Here is a 13867-nt window from a genome sequence, read left to right on the forward strand (position 1 = left end):
ATTGACCATCAGCATTTCTATTATGTTCACCAATTACACATTTACCAGTTTAAGACAGGACAAAACTGAATGTATTACATGTCATTATAACGCCTACATAACTGTTTATCTGTGTCGTCCATTCAGACACATATTAAAAAATGATGCTCATCTTCTTGACATTTGATATTAGATCTTCTCTAGCAAGAACCGCACCACCATGAGTGATGTATGGATTATTTAATGTGATTTAGAGAAGTTGGGAGTTGAAGGTGATTCTTCGAAAACATATCTGTGGGGGAGGATCGTCAGGTATAAAAAGGGAGGAAGCTCTGGAGAGTAGCGGAGGGAGACTCAGGGTGGGGCTTCCGTCTCGGGCATTCTCGGGCACTTTACCCCCCTGTACCTGGTTTGTATGGAGACAAGGGAAAAGGGAAGAAGTTTATTTACCAATCGGAGAGATGAGGAGGATGACTGCATATAAGTAGACGAGTCAGGTGATTGTGGGTGTGGTTTTAAGCCTGGCTCTGCTCCTGAACCTAAGTTAATACATTAAAGCTGGGGTAGGTAATTTTCTCCAAATGCATTTTGCAAATGCAAGTTTTTGGTTGAAATTTTCTTCATGTCCTGACAGAAACTAAGAACGTATGTGCTCTGAAAAAGGAAGAAAGAAAAGCTTTCATCTGCAGCAGCTGTAAAGCTGTAAAAACTTCGACCAATGAAAAAAGACGGTTAGTTTTCCTTTTTGCACGAGCCCTGTCACCGGTGACAGAGTTTAAACAGAGTTTTTAGTCACGTTTTTTTAACATATGTATTGATAAAATTTAGTGTTTACTTACTGCTGAATGAGACATGAGACGATGTAGTTTCTACACAATACAAGCGATGAGCTAAGGTCCGCTTCTGGAGCAGCGGCGCTTGTGCATGGGAGTGAAGGACGTGGCTTGAGAGGAAGCACAGAGGGGAGAGGGGGTAAAGGTGGAGCCCTCGGAGAATGCAGGATTCAAAATCATGCTAGCTTTCGAAAGTTACCTACAGTGCCTTTAACTCAATTATATAGTATATTACTCTATTATGTATAGTAAACAGCCCTGCACACTAGTGCAGGTTTTAGAGCTCAAAGGGTATCGATAACAGATGATGACATTTCTAAATGCAAGTGTAGCAAGTTGCTTCATAAAATCTTGCTTTCTACACAAACAAACGTAAATGTAGCGCGTTTCTCCCTACGCTGTTAAGCGTGTTCCTAAAAATCAGCAGCACACTGAAGTTGGAGGACAGCACGGTGCACCATGCGCTACGTACTATGCTCCATGGAAGAAGGTGTTTTACATCATAGGGAGGGTCCGGTGCAGGTTGCAGACCCAATGCGAGTGTTCACCTGCAAGAAGAAGTTTTTAAACTTCTGCGTTGTATCACACAGAGGGCTCTTAGTAGTGTACAATGGAGTGTGTGTGTGTGTGGCTTAGCTTGTGTCCAATAAAAACCTCCCCTCTGTTTATAGATTCAAAGTGACATTTCTTAAAGGGTCTCATTACGTCTATGCACAACAGCTGCAGCAGGTTATGTGTAAGAGCTCGCAGTGCAGTCTGGCTTTAGACGTGAATATGAAGAGACGGTTAAAATAGAAATAATTGATCCCGCTAAATGTGGTGGCTGCCACAGGTGAAATTAATGGGTCGCATGTACTCACGCTACTGTAATTGAGTTGCTTTTATGGGTACTTGTACTTTTTTTTTTGTATATTTTTGAATTAGTTATTTTACTTCTACTTAAGTACAATTAAAAGTAAGCAAAGTAATTAATTACATTTCTACACCCAACTGTTAATGAGTAAAGTCACATTTTTTTTGTTTTAAAATGATCAACAGACATCATGAAACTACAAAATATAAAATGACCAGGCAACAATCAAATGCATCACATCATGGCCAACCAACCACATTAAACGTAATGCATGGCACCAAAACAGCATTAAATGGAGTTTTTTTTTTTTTTTTTTCAGTTTTAGATTTAATATATGTAGCTTTACTTTTTTTAATTTTTTTTTTTATTTTGACCTGATTTCAATAAGATCCTTTATTCATCTTTCAAATGGAAAAATTTACATTGTTACAGCAGCAAATCAGGATAGCAGAAGAAAATCACATTAAATTAGATTTTAAAAAAAAAAATATATATATATATATATATATATATATATATATATATATACATCTGCATATATACATCTGCATCAAAAAATAGTTGAAAAGAGCCAGTAACTTCAAGATGTAAGTCTGTATACACTGTATGAACACTATCATGCACACAGTGCATACAGGATGGGCATGTTATGGCACAAGTGGTCCCATAAATTATTATTGCAATGCAAATCAAAACTAAAAATACAAATAAGATCAGGTGGTGATGACATTTTATGACGTTATTATTGCACAAGAGGTAGGAGTGAATTGTCCGGTTTGTGGGTGTGTTTTGCGATCTACTGGGAGCAGACTTGGTTAAACAGTCTGACTGCAGCTGGAACGAAGGACCTGCAGTGGTATTTTATCTTTAAAAAGAACTATACATTTTGACAAAAATTTAATTTTATACAGATGCTTTGATGGAAAATAAAATAAGTTTCAATAGTGCAAGATTTCATCTCTTCCTTTTTAAGTTTATACATGAGATGTTTACTGTATGCAAGGGAATCGTGGAAAGATTTAGATTACTATTTAATTGAGCTACTTTTTACTTGTACTTGAGTATTTTATTCATGACTCACTTGTACTTGTACTTGAGCACAATTTCAATTAAGTAACACTACCTCTACTTGAGTAGGACATATCAGTACTCATTACACCTCTGGTAGCTGTAATCCTGAGCCCAGAGGTGCCCCGCTTCTCTCCTCTGAGAACATTTTCACAACTTTGCTGTGCACTCAAAACAGGGGCCAAAGTGTGCTCTATCTTTTCCAAGGATTTAATTGACATTTAGAAAAAAACTCCATGTTCTATGATTTCCAAACAGCCAAAAAACATCATGTTGGCCCAGTCCAGCTCCTTGTAAATGAACCACATCAGACCGCTTTCAGCCATAGCCACGTGCGTTGGGTCATTCATGCGCGGTGGGCGTGTCAGGAGTCTTGATGGGAGAAAACGTGTAAGAGATACGCATGTAAATGCATGCCCGCAAATAAAGAGGAGATTAGGGCCCATTGTGTGGGAGCAAAATGAAGGTACCAGGCATCCTGCTGACCTCACGTTGCATTATTAGCATTTAGCGCCAATTGCTTACCTCCAGCTCTTGCTGTAAATTTCATATTCTGAGTTATTCCCTTTTCCCAAATCCAGTTATTACTGAGTTGTAGCATAACTTGGCTGAACAATTATATAAGGTCAAACAGAGTTCATTTGTCCCTGAATTTAACAGATGTCAGACCTCTTGATTCCTCATCACATGCAACAAATTTTGCATTTTATTCTCTTTATATGCATTAGGGGAAAATAAAGGCTTTTGTTTTTATTTAGACTGAATATGTGGCAAGCGGCGCACACATTGTCATGATAAACAAGAAACTCCAAGACATCTCAAGTGGTGAAAGCCTGAATATTTATGAAATATTCAAGGAAGTGATGGATTTTTGCAACATTTATAAGTTACTGACCCAAGGCTCCATTTAAAGAGGACCAGGACAATGGAATGAATAGGGAATGTAATAAGTACACAAAATGAAGCTGAATAAAGATGCTCGGCTGATAATGACAGTGGAAGCTTAACATAGATTTAAAGGTTGAAAGAACACCTATAATTATAGCACACTAAAAGGTAACAATGCATAGAATCAAACATATGGAATTACATGCTATATGCACACACACACAGTAACTAAGTACTGTAACTAACTACAGTAATTTAATGTGAAAATTAATTGTTGTGTGTTTGGGTTTGGTCAGTGTTTGATTTGGTCATTAAATTTGCCGTTCAGAAAAGGAAATCGAAAAACAAAAAACAAGTGGTTATTTGATTTTCGTTTTCAAATTTAAAAACTAAAATGGAAATTTAAGGCACATTTCATCAAGGTCAAGAAGGGATTAAAAAAACATTTAAAAATCAGTTGGTTTTTATTTTTTTGTTTCTAAAACCAAAAAAAAACAGAAATACCAGAGGACAAAAACAAGAAAGGTTCGTTTTCCATTATGGTGAGACCGGAAGTTGTTCTTTTCAAGGTATAAGAGCACATATATGAGGACTGTTTTTCTGGTGCCAAAATATATGGCAAAACAAGGTTTGTCATCTGCAGAAATTGCTGCAAAATTATTGCATCAAAATGGGAGTGGGAGTTTTTCAGCAAGAAAGGATTAAAAATGGTTTAATCCAACTCACTGATACAGTATATGTAATATGTGCAATATATTTGTCGCGATTTCTGCAGATGACAAACCTTGTTTTGTCATTTCAAAAATTATTTCAGAGTACGGTTCCAAAGACATTTGAAACAGCAGGCAAAATCTAGAGATAATTAAAATATTTTGGCAACAGTGTACGCATATATGCTCTTATTTTGAAAAGAACAACTTCCGGTCTCACCATAATGAAAAACGGGCGTTTTTTTTTTTTTTTTTGTCCTTGGTATTTCTGTTTTTTGGTTTTTAGAAACAAAAATTGAAAATCAACCGATTTTTAAATGTTTGTTTATCCGTTCTTGACCCTGATGAAAAAATATGCCTTGAATTTGGAAAACGGAAATCAAATAACAACTCGTATTTTGTTTTTCAATTTCCTATTCTGAACCAAAATTTCACCTACTCATCAAACTATGGAAGCAGAATCCAGAATCCGTAAAGAGATCACATAAACCAAATCCAGCTTCACCTACCATCAACGCCTGCAGGGAAACAGTAAAAGCTGAACAACCTGTGTTGCCTCAAGCGATCTATCCAAAGAGATAGAGAGAAAGATCTGTCCTTTTGTGTGTTGATCAAATAGAAGAAGTACTACAGTAAAGCTTCCATTTTACAATTTTACTATGAAGTAAAATTGTATATGACAAAAAATTATTAAATGTATTGCCAATAAACAAAATGCACATTTATTTATTTTTTTAAAACACATTTAAAGTACTTTTTTGACAATACCTGAAAATACAATCCATAAAGACCAACCATGTTCGGCCGATGGGTATACAGTAGAAAGTCGTTGATTTATCACCGGATTTCTTTGAGAGTACTTTGATTTTTTTTTTTTTTTTTTTTTTAGGGCTTTCCTCCACATTGCAACACTAACTGCAACGTCCTAATGTCATTACTGGTGTCTACGGTGAGCATAATAGCGGGCAGCGGGTATCACGGACGAGCAGTTCTTTTTTTTTTTCTCTGTACCTGGCAAGGTTTGTACAAGGCCTTTAAAGAAAATAACCCAACTAAAGCTCTAGTTTTATTTCTGATCTTTTTTTAGAGCTTGCAGTTCTAATTCACTACAGGTATACTTTAACTACTCTACTTAAAAGCTAAACATGGTTACTTTTAATCCTCAAGCAAGCTAACAAATTAAATAAACTGGTGAGGACGTCCAGCTCTGTGGTTGGACTGGACCTGGACTCCCTCGAGGCAGTAGCTGAGAGCAGGACGAAGTTTTAGTGATTTTGGAAAACTCCTCCCACCCTCTCTAGGAGGAGCTTTGGACCATTAGCAGCTCCTTCAGTCAACGCATCATCCCACTTCGACTGTTTAATTCTGCTGTTTAACCCAATAGCTGTCACCACACCATGCGCATGTCCAATAGAATTAAACCAGGGAAATTGCACACGCTATTTTACTTTGCACCTGCAAATACACCCCTTTATATCACTACACCTCTTTGTACATCCAACCTTCAAACACATAATCATTTGGCCATAATTGACAACTCTACTTTAGCTCCCACATGAATACTGTACATACTTCAGACGGCACTGTACTAGTTTTATTAATTACCTATCAACACAATCAGGTTTTCACTGGGAAAGACTAGCAGGTAGCTATTTTTGAAATTGTTTTGCTCTCCCTCTGGGTTTGTCTCAATGATGGATTCATCTGCTTCCAGCCAAAGGGGGTTATGTGCGATTATTTTTAAAGTACAATTTGAAAACGACCCGTTGGGATCCGACAGGTTGGGTTTGGTTTAGGCTTAATTTCTGTCATTGAAACATTGGCTTGGGTCGGGCGCTGGGCAGAAAATGAACGGCCAGGTGATTTGTTTCAATTGGCGCAAGAAAGACGCACAAATGTTCACTGAGGAGGTTAATGGTTGGCTGTCCTCTGGCCCATAAATAAATGATTATAAAAAAAACACATAGGATTTGGTCTGGAGCTGTGAGCTGTCACATATGCACATATGTAAAGAGCAGGTCACTGAGTTGTGTCTTACAGCAGTGTTACAACATGCTTTACGGCAGAAGTCAACCAGTACCTACCGTGTAGCGGCACTTGAAGCCATGTAGCTGCTTGTCATGTTTATAGTTGTATCCGGAACAAGTTATTAAATAAACTTGCCTCAGATTATTGTACATGTGCGCGTACGGTCTTGAATAGTGTCGAGCTGTGACGGGTTTGAGCTTAAAGAAATATCGGCTTCATTTGGGGTTTGGATGCATTATAGCTGTAAGTTGTTGGGCTAGGGTCGTGTCGGGTCTAATTTTTAGGACTGATTACAGCTCTAATCTGTACATGTGTCATTTGTCTCCAGCTTTTTGCATTTGAATTGTGTTGCTGAAGTGACTAACCGAGGTGGCACTTTCCCATCTGACTTGCAGAGAATGAGCAGCGTTATAGCCTGGCCTCGCTCCTCCAGAGGCATGCTAATGGAACTATTTGGCAATGTGCCTCAGGAGGATGGAGGGATGGACTTGTTTTATTTGATGTCAGTGTGGGGATCTGGAGGGGAGAGAGAATTACAGGTTTCTTCAATTGGCAGGAAGCAAGCTAGGGAAAAGACACTATCCAATGTTTCACCCTCTAAACACAGAGCCAAGGAGTGATTTTATTTCTGGGATTGTTTCAGTTCAATTATGGTGAATGGCTAAAGGTTATTCCACCATGGACGCTCCGTGAACTCCTTTCCCCTTTACCAAAAACACATAAACACCTTGATTTAAATGTAACTCTGCCATCTGTTGCAGGTAAGCCAGCAGTTTACATTTCCACACTGTCCATTCTAGTATAGAAGCAGTCCTGATTTGTACAGTGATTAAAACATTAGGCACTAACAGCTCACGCATATGGAGCAGGCTTTTTTTTATGTCTTCTCTGGAGCAAACAGCTGTGAGCTCTGATTACCAGGAATGGCCTTGAAATGACTTGCCAGATTGTTTTCTTTTTTTTTTCCTGCCATCATTATCTTGTCTCGGTTGTATTTCTGGCGGACTTGACTGCTTCTTTTGCCGCGACTTAATTTCATTTGTGTGGATTGCAGAGATTTTACCATACCTCCAAGTATTCATACTGGTGCATTCCCATCCTGAATGTGACAGTCAGAATGGGAATATTAACTCCGTACCTGTCGTCTTTCCTGTCAGGACTCGTAGCAGGTTTTAGAGTCGGCTGTCTATTTAAAATTCATAGCACACCTTCTCAGTGTGTGTGCACGTGTGGTACAGCTACAACTCTCAATGGCACATGCCTGTAATGACATTATAATCTCTGAGAAAACTGATAGTAGTCCGATCACTCTTTTCTCTGGTATATCCAGGGGATACAAACATGGAGTGAGCTGAGCGCTGATGCCTGCAGCTCAGCTATAAGGCGGTTTCTACTGCCCTGCACTGTGTGGCTGACAGGTGTTATCCTGACAGGAAACTATAAGCCTCGCACATGTTCAATCCATCTACCCGGCAGGAGGCCTCCTACTTAAAAAGGCAGTTTTTATCCTGGAAAAATGACATTATAAAGTTGTACTTTGCTGTTGGTACCAGGGTTGGTGTCAGTTTTACAATACATTACAATTACAATTTTGTCATAATTAGAATTTTAAAAAATCTGGTTCTTTTCTAATCATAATCAAATTGTAATTACGTTAAGATTATTGACACTGTAATCATAATTGCCATGAAAATTCTATAAAAAATTATCAATTTTATGTTAACGCTAAAATGTGGAACCATGTTACAGTTCTATGTACAGTTCTACACATATACAGTTAATAATCATTAGATCATGTTTCATATCAAGCTTTCCCAAATTTTACCATTTAAAATTAACATGCTAATAAGCTAGTAATTAATGGTGAATAGGTGTACTTCAATATAAAGTGTGCCAAAAATATAGAGGTTTATAATGACACAAAAAAAGGCTCAGACGACCACACCAAATATATTAAAACCTATATTTGCATTGATTATGAAGCCTGACAAGGTAAGCAAGAGATAGGGAAGAAATCAGATGATTTGTTTTTAGTGTATTTTACAGCTGGTTTAGTACCCATCATCATAAGACAAACTAACACAAGAGGAAGGCTCAGTAATTGTGATTAATTGTAATTGAACTTTAATAATTGAGAACGTAATTGCAATTGACTTTTTGAGGATTCAAAATAATTGTAATTGGGAAAAAAAAAATGCTGGTCACTGTAATCGTAATTAAATTGTAACTGAACGTGGGGACTTGAAAAATGTAATTGACCCCAACCCTGGTTGGTATTTGTGTGTGCGTAAAATACAGCACTGGATCTGGTTGCGTTGGAGCTGCAGGAACAAGCACCATTTGATCAAATATGTTTTTTCAATGATTTAAGAGTCAATATTGAATCTGACTGTCCAGAAAAGCCAACTTTATTGCAAAGCTTATCCAAAAATAAGCCTTGCTGACAGAGGGAGGCGAGGTAGGAGGAGGAATACTTTGTTGGCATGGTGAAGAGAATTCAGTCATCTCAGTGAAGCTGCCTGTGGCATCAAAGGTCATTCTTATTAAAGATCATCATATTTGGCGATACTGTCAGATGAGCAGGTTATTGAGGAAGCACGGTCTAAAAATGGCAACAAAGAGTAGGAAGGTCAGCCGGGCTGACTGGTAAATCAAGGGGAAGGGGTTTCATTTCCACGGTGCTGCTGTCAAAGTCGGCCCTGGGGGGCTTCTAACTACATTTGTCACTGATGATTAGGCATGGCCGGGGTATAGCATACCAGTTTATGACTGCCGATACTCACTGCTTAAGGTGCTTCATCATTGTTTACTTAGAATCCAATTTATCATCGACCTGCAAAGGTAAAGTCAGCAAAATTGTCCACTTATAGAGAAAGTGCTGCATCAGACAAACTTTAATAGCACTGCTAATGCTTCTAGCCAGAAAATAGCTCCATCACTGAGCAGCGATTTGGATGAACCGAACAGTCAGACACACATTATATCTGAGATAAAGCTGCACTAAACCTGACACTACTTTGACATTAGAATACAAAAAGGACTTTACATAGATTCTGTTTGGGATGGATAGATGTACAAACGGTAATTACTTTTAAATCCCTAAGATGTACACAATTGTTGAGTGTAAGACATTACTTGAGACAAGAAACATGGAGAATTACATCTACAGTATCCAGTTAATGGAAGATCTGTTTTGTTGTGAGCAGCAACTTTAGAATGAGAATTGAAACGTTGATATATTGTTATATAATATACAATACTCGTGCAAAGAAATTCATTGAAAATAAACAATTAGTCCAGATTAATAGCATAATATTTAACAGCAATCGTGGTATAGTGGTTAGCACTCAGAGCTGGACACTTAGCTCCTTATGTGTAGAGTTTGCATGTTCTACAGTTTTTTTTTACTACTATTTCCTCCCTCGTTTTACAAACAAACACAGGTTAAGATCAAGGGATCCATAGATCAAAGGGCTATTCTTGAAATAAAAAAACCAAGAATAAAACAAATGAAATAAGGCAGTAGGAGTATGAGTTATTTCTACTTTCAAATACTTCTAAAGGCTAATCCTGGTTTCAGTAAGCTGACAATTAGGTTGGTCAGTACTAGATGAAACAAATACACTCATCACGGTATAGTTTTAAATCAAAAGTTTGATTTTACAATGAAGCCAAAAAATGTGTGCTGATAGTTATTAGCCATTAGCTTGACGAAATGTCAGAGAACAAAACATTGACTAAAAGGGTTTCAAATGATTGAAGTTTACATTTATCTATAAATACAAGCAAGGTCTGTCTATGAACACACTGACACTTTGTGCCAGTCCCAAGCCTGGATAAATGAAGAGGGTGTAAAACCCACCTGTTTCTGTGTTTCTTCTCCATGGTAGTGTTTTTCTTGCTGAAGGAGGGTCTAAGGACAGGGGATGCTCCGGGACATTTATTGTCCGATTGCTTAAGTCCAGCAAACTTAATAATTTATCATGCGCATGTCCAATAGAATTAAACCGGGGAAATTGCACACGCTATTTTAGTTTGCACCCGCAAACAAAAACCCTTCATAACAGTACAGAGTACAGAGTATGTACACCTCTTTGTACATCCAACCTTCAAACACATACTCATTTGGCCATAATTGACAACTCTACTTAAGATCCCACTATATGAATTCATACTTCCAACTGGCACTGTACTAGTTTCACTAAATTTAAACACTTCGCTTATGAGTATAAATTAGTTTCTTATTCATGACAAAGATTGTTAAATGTGGGATTGGAGTCTTTGCTACAGTATGTGCTAACGCTCGAGTGCCTCAGTTCCCAAAGTGGGATACGGGTACCCCCAGGGTTACGCAAATTGTTATAAAGGGGTACGTGCATACATTTTCAACTAGAGTATAAATAGACCAACAGTCAGGAGCCTCCATGCATTGCCACAAATTACACATTTGACTGTGTAAGACTACCCACGGTGACAGAGAAACTTATCAAAAAAGTGCAAACATGACAAGAGCTACATTGCGTTGCATTAGCCAAACGTGATAAGACTTTGATGCCCTTGATGATTATTATATTATATATCAATTGTATATTATTCCTCAACAGGATAGGTAAAATTCAGGCAAAAAGTTCACTGTAGGTTAATTCTATATGACTTTCACTTATAATGTTTTTAAGTGTTCAGGAGTATGAGATACATGGCTTCAGGTTGGACTCTGAAAAGTTTGGTAACCACTGCTTTAGTGAATTATGATGCTAATTTAAGATTAATGAATGTTCCAACAGTTTTCTCTTTGGGAACCAAAAATGCACCCAAAAGCCAATGAAGTATTACGTTCCAGAACTTCCTGCTATGCAGAGATTATCTGTCATGTATGAAGGCGATAGATGATGTGCTGTGGCTGCCATTTGGGCCTCCTGTAATGGGATGCAGGATAAAGACAAATGGCTTATGTTACAGTACATGGGCTCATCTCTCTGACTTTGCCTCTACCCTCGACATTTACACTTTAAGGCTGAAGTCAACTGCAGCTTGGCTTTAAACAATGGGCTTTAAACAATCCACTATCCTGGAAGTCTGCCTAAACACTGGATCACGATTGCTGACATTGCACCTTTGAGCCAGACACTCTACTGTGCGTGTGCGTGTGTGTCCGTGCTTGCATAAAATACATGATGTGCATTATTTTTTTAAAAGCAATACCTATAATATCACATTATCCTATTCTGATTCCATGTGTAAGATGTGAAAACAAACAACAATTAAGGCTGAAATCAGTAATACAGTAGGTGGAACCATGAAGTAACCCCATCTTGTTGAGCGCATAATGCATGTGGGTGATTTTATTTGGCTTTGATTAGAATGTTACATATATTACTCCTGTTACTCTCTGACGTACAACTGATTCGGCCTAGAATTTTGTATTGATGTAAAATTCTGTATCGTTGAGGAAAAAACATGTGATGATCAGAATGAATTATGAGAACATCAAAAGCCTTGGTCCTTTTTAAAAACATATAAAATCTATTTGACCTAGAAATGTGTTTGTATCTAACAGAAAATCAGTAAAATCATTTTTTCTTTGCGCTGTTTTTGAAATTTCTATTAAATGGTGGTTCTGTCTTCAAAGTCTGAAAAAGTGTTCTTTCAGTCGTTCTCTATCATTCCCATCAAATGTAACATGTAGAGATAATTAAAACTTTAAAAGACCGGAAAAATGCTTTGACTCATTATGATTTATTCTGTAGATCAGTGTTTCATTAGATCTTTTGATGAACAAGAAAAACTATTTGATTTTATTATACAGTTTTCAAATAAAAAAAAAAAATGATCAAGGACAGCTGAAAATGTTCATTATAAAACTCTAAAAAATAAAGAAATAAATGAATACAACTCTAAACTCTCAAAAACCAACAGTTTGTACAGTTTGTGTGATGGGGGAATGAAATAGCTTATCTAAACAAAAACCACCTTCAAAGTTCAAAGAGTAGCTAAACCCCAAATCCAGTATTTTGGGTATGAAGTAGGCTTGTTGATTGAGTATTTCAATTTGACGTATTTTCTTGTAAAAATGTAAGCTTGAATCCCGGCTTTTACAATCAAATTTAGCTATTAGCTGAGTATGGTGGTTTGTGACTTCTTGGTTGCTTCTTAATTATAATACATCAAATTTATATAGCGCTTTTTTGGACACTCAAAGTCGCTTTACAGAATGAAGGCATTATTCTTTCACTCCACACTTAGTGGTGGTAAGCTACTATTGTAGCCACAGCTGCCCTGGGGCAGACTGATGGAGGCGAGGCTGCCTTTGGCCCCTCCACCACCACCAACACTTACTCACACACTACATTCATACTCGGCGATGTGGGTGAAGTGCCTTGGACACAATGACAGATGCCACTGGGGTGACTGCCAGCCCCCTGTGGCACCTGGAATACTCAGTGGTCTCACGTCCAACTACTAACCAGGCCCAGACCTGCTTAGCTTCTGAGATCTAACGAGATCGGGCAATGACAGGCTGGTATGGCCACATTCTTGTCAAGAACCTTCACTGTTGGCCCCGCCCCTTTTATAAAAACTGGCACCTGTGGACTCTGCAATTTGTGGTTAGATTGAGAGAATTGGGAATGTAGAGGTGTAGTGATTTAACATAGATTGTTCTTTGGAGTTTTGAAAGCATAGACTGGGTGTGTCTAATGAAGGCATTTTTTGAGTCAGTCTAAATCTAGATTTTAGTTACTCTTTATGCACCAAATGTATTAAAATGATACACAAAATGCAAAACTTGACCCTTGGCCAGGAAAACCAGACTCAGGGACAGAGTTGGGGCCAGCCAGTATTAAATGAGGGGGCATTAAGAAAACTGCGGGGGGCACAAGAACGCTCCGCACTTACTAGCACTGGCAGATTCTCACTTCACTTCCTGCCCTCCGTCTGAATGTAGCGCTCTGTATCTATATCATTATACGACTGTCGCGATGCAGCAATGTGAGTGACGTCACGTGAATCAACAGAGCAAGCTCCGTCCACGCTGTCAGTATGTGTAACTAATCAGATCTCTTGACTTTGAGTAATAAAAAGCTCTCCATGTAGCATGGGAAGAGTGGGGTGGGGTGGGGAGGGGCACAGTAGGTCAGCGGGGGGGGGCACGGCCCGCGAATGCCCCCCCATGTCGCCGACACTGCTCAGATAGATCATAACAACGTCAATACAAGCCACGAAAATGTTGTCAAATCTATCCTTTTTTAAGTGTAAATCTAACTTAAGTCTTGAATAAGCAATGGCGTAACTTTTTGGAAATAAAAATTCAACGTGGCTCACACTGGAATAATGTAGATGATGTTACTGGTTGAAAGATGTTCAGTGTTATTCCTGTTGTACCAGCCTTTATGCCTGCCCATCTCTATTATTTCTGACTTTCATCAAGTTTCTTTCCCCATAGAGGTTTTATGAGGCAGCAGGCAGAGATTTTATTTCTTTTCCCATCTCACAGTTTTCCCTCCATCCTT

At 38.2% G+C, this 13867-nt stretch overlaps 1 long non-coding RNA gene across 1 annotated transcript; it reads right to left on the bottom strand.

The window, feature by feature from the left end:
• Nucleotides 1-275: 275 nt before the first annotated feature.
• On the bottom strand, nt 276-1400 carry LOC114454368 (uncharacterized). The gene is made up of 3 exons (XR_003672532.1): nt 1285-1400; nt 819-922; nt 276-385 (listed from the first exon to the last, which is right to left on the bottom strand). It is a non-coding gene; the product is annotated as an uncharacterized LOC114454368 (long non-coding RNA).
• Between the last annotated feature and the right edge of the window lie 12467 nt (nt 1401-13867).

The sequence above is a fragment of the Gouania willdenowi genome, chromosome 20 (assembly GCF_900634775.1).
Source record: "Gouania willdenowi chromosome 20, fGouWil2.1, whole genome shotgun sequence".
In the NCBI taxonomy this organism is placed as follows: Eukaryota; Metazoa; Chordata; class Actinopteri; order Blenniiformes; family Gobiesocidae; genus Gouania; species Gouania willdenowi.